Below are 4,172 nucleotides of genomic sequence, written 5' to 3' on the forward strand. Positions count from 1 at the left end.
GTTTTCTTGTTATTTTTTCATAAATATATGATTCACATTTATAAAATGATGTTTATTTAAAATTAAACATTAAATTTAATTTGACAAGTTTCTTTATTTTATTTAAACTAATATGTCCTAATCTTTGGTGCTATATATTCACATTTACATTAAAAGCACCATCAATATAATTAGAAGAAGATGTCATTTTATTCATATCAAAAACTTGCAATTTGTACAATCCATGTTCTTTATCAAAGGCCCTCACAAACTTGACTCGACCATGTTTTCCCACAATCACCTTCCCATGGACAAACCTGACTTCAAATCCCTTATTAGTCAGAGCAAGAATAAATACCAAATTTCGTCGCATGGATGGTATATAAAGAGCACCAGTCAACGAAATATTATTTTCAGGTGTTACAATGTGGTAAGTTCCAGCACCCATAACATCATAATAGGTGTTGTTGCCAATGTACACCTGATATTTCTTGAGTTTGTACTCTAACATGTCCACCATACCTTCCTTGCTCTTGACAATGTGTCGAGTTGTTTTCGAGTCCACTCACCATCCAGAAAGCTCTTGATTCGCATACAAGCATTCTGATATCACGCAAATTATATCACGCCTTTCCTTTTGCCTATTATTTTTGTTGTTCCTGTTTTTGTTGTTTGGCCAACTCCAGCAATTTCTCTTGAAGTCCCCAAGTTTTTCATACTTGAAATATTTTACCTGGGAGGTGGCTTCCTTTGGTTTGTGGAATATTGAACCCTTTTTCTTATCAAATTTGTCAAAAATTTTAAATGGTTTTTATTTTATTTTGGGTATCAGGGTAGACCATGACTACTAATAGGAGCATATCTAACAAAGTCTAACTCACTTTTCTTATCCTGCTACATGTGTTGTTGCACAATTTTCAATTGATTGAACAACTCATCAAGTGTCTGGTTCTTAGAATTCAGCGCAAGAGCAATAATGACTATCCTCTATAAAGAAGGTAGGTTGTGCAAGATGGTAGAAATATGCATAGGATTTGGGATTACATTCCTAACTATGACTAAATCTTTAACCATCACAAGCATCTTGTTGACAAGATCAACTACATCGTCAAGCTAAGAGCAACTGAATATGAGTTTTGGATGTAGTGCCATACTTAGCAGCTATAACTTTAAACATAGATTTAGATGTGGAAAAATCCTCAAATACCCTGATGAGGTCATCATCCATATAGGTAAGCATAAACGTTCTAGCCAGTTTATCTTTTTTTTTGTAATTTTTATATTATTTTTTTGTTCAGAAGCATTTTTTAGGGTCTTGCATTTTTGTTTGCAGGACATTTTCAATGCCTTTAAGAGTCAAAGAAAGAGGAATTCTCCTCTTCTAAGTTTGAAAGTTTGTGTCATTCAATTTTATCAATTTTGGTTACCTCGGTAGCATAAACCCTACTAGATATTTTTCTGATATTTGTTATTATATGTTGGCAAAACATGATAAGCAAATGTTCAATATTCAACAAAAGGATAAACAACTTAACATTAGCCATGAATACCCAAACTAATATGTTCATAATCAAGAAATACATAATATACATATTTTATCATGCAAATATCAAAAAATATGAAAGACAACCAAATCCTAACTTATTTTAGTCAAAATAAGGTTTTATACATACACTAATTAGAACCCTTAAAGGGACAAATAAAACTTTCTAAGTTGAACAAAAAAGTTCAAGCGGCTTTCAAAAAATTTCAAAAAGTTTCGAGTTTATCTTGGGTAATTTTCAAAATGCAGGCTTATTTATGAAATTAACAAAAAAAAGATGCCTCTGTTATGTAAAAATCGGAAGACACTGACTTTTAAACTATTTGGTTCTGGATCAGGTCCAAGCCCAAAGAGCTAGATTGCCATTCTAATACCTGGATTTGGAGTAGGTTCAAAAGCCGAATATTTTTTCTTATTTGTCACATACTTTTGTTTATAAGAAAAGGAAAAACGCAAGGAATGTATGGAACATCATGACTGCAACATTTCTCTGTTACTTAAACTAATTGCTTTGACAAATAGTATTGTCATTCTCCTTGACAACATTCTCACGGAGGAGGTTAGAGTGGAATCCTCAAGAGAAAAGATTGAGAAAAACACGAAAGATACTTCATCGAAATGAGGGGTTGCAAAGAAGGCAATGAAAATATGGTTCCCTAAAAGCTTTGAAAAGAGAGTGATCTTGGGCATCTCATTGCTGAGACTAAATAGCTTTTAAAAAATGGCCTTTTTGCAAAAAATGGTTCAGGTTTAACCCTTATCCTGAAAGGGAAAAATACCTCATGGAAGAACAAGGTTCAGGCTTAACTCTTAACCTAAATGGGAAATAGGTATCCTCGAAAAAAGAAATCATGATAGAACCTTTGGATTTTGCACAATAAATCCGAGAGAGGTTTGCAAAAGGAAAAAAATGAGGTTCCCTAAAGCTTGAAAAGGGATTCATCTTGGGTGTGTCATTGCTGAGACTAAATGGCTTTTAAAACTGATGACCTTTCGCAGAAACAATTCACGTTTAACCCTTACCCTGAACGGGAACTGTCTATGGTGGGATAGTGGGGAACACAAGAAAGTGTGCGAATCTGAGAGCTCATGCACTCAGATTAAAACAAGAAAGGAAGGATCTTGAAAACTCCTGTTATCAAGTCTTAAAGAGGGATAAAAATAATGCCAAGATATATCAAAATAGACATCAAGCTCTCACTTCATGTCAGAATAGCTTGAAAATATTGCCAATATAATAAAAATTATAGTCAATTGAAAATAATTGAAATGTAAGCACATTTATTTAAAAGATATTCTCTCTTCTACCTAGAGTATTACCTCCAACTGGGTGTTAACTCCGTGGAATCTAGAATCTAGAATCAAAATCAAATTATTTCTGTTGAGTTTCTTCAAGGAAGTTATCCATTTCCTTGATATGAAAAGAAAGGAAATTTTTTCTTAGTATCATAAAAGTGACTTATGAAAGGACTATTGATAAAAAAAAATCACATAAATAAAGATAATTCTTGGTAGTTTGATATCTAGAGATTACCCATGATGATCTTTTTGCACTCTTTTGAGACATAGAGATTGAACTTTTCTTTGGGTTTGGCAAGAATTTCATTGCATCAACCTTCAATTTAGCTATGTTCTGATTTTTACTAGAAGGACACGTCATACACTCCTTACTTGGAGATGTTTTGAGTCTTCTTTGGTCCCAAGAATTATATTAAGGATGTTGTCTCTTTAATTGAAATCTTTTGGTGATCTTTTGCACTCTTTCGCACTCAATCTCAATATCTCTTCAATCAACCATATGTAAAGAGGACCTCTCAATCATCATCAAGTTGAAGATTGATGGATGAGTTAGACCCCCAGGGCCAAAGAAGACCCAAATCATCTCCAAGTTAAAGGAGCATGTGATATGACCTTCCAGGGAAAATTCAAATCATCGCCAAGTTGAAGGCTAATGCGATGAACCTCCCGCCAATCCCTAAAAGATATTTGATCATTGTTATTATCAAGAGATTCTCAATCCAATAGGACAATTCTATCAATATAATTTTTGGGACTAAAGAAGACGCGGATCATCTCCTAGTTGAAGGAGCATGTGACGTGTCCTTCCAGTCGATATTAATGCTATTCATACTGTGACCATATTTGGAGTGCGCCGAAGAGGTACGCAGCGGCTGTGGCAGAGGTTTCGTCAGAAGAAGAGGCAAAGAGAAGGAAGAAAGGGGAAAAGAAAAAATCGAAATTAGGGTTCTGATTTTTTTTTTACCTTTATACATTTTCAACTGTGAAATTAAGTAAATGCCATTAATTTACAGATATTCTCTTTTTTTTTCTTGTTAAATCGAAATGTAGAATTAATTTATATAACTACCCTTATATAGTTTTGTAAATCCCTGCTATACTTTACCTGCCGTTTTGTAAATCCTTGTGGGTCCAAAACAAAAGTTTTTGGGCTTGAACAACACCTTAGAACGGCAATAAAAACAAAAAAGGAAACAACGGTTTTCCCAAAAGGAAACTGTGTTTCTAAAGGGGGTGAGGATAAACCTCACCCCCCAAAATCCGCAAGGGTGAGGCTTATCCTCACCCTGCGTGAGGGCTATAAAAAGCCCTCATGCAACCTCCCTCCACGGCATCCCAACAAGCGGCAGAG

This window comes from Nuphar pumila, chromosome 4, assembly GCF_984573655.1.
Source record: "Nuphar pumila chromosome 4, dmNupPumi1.hap1.1, whole genome shotgun sequence".
Taxonomy (NCBI): domain Eukaryota; kingdom Viridiplantae; phylum Streptophyta; class Magnoliopsida; order Nymphaeales; family Nymphaeaceae; genus Nuphar; species Nuphar pumila.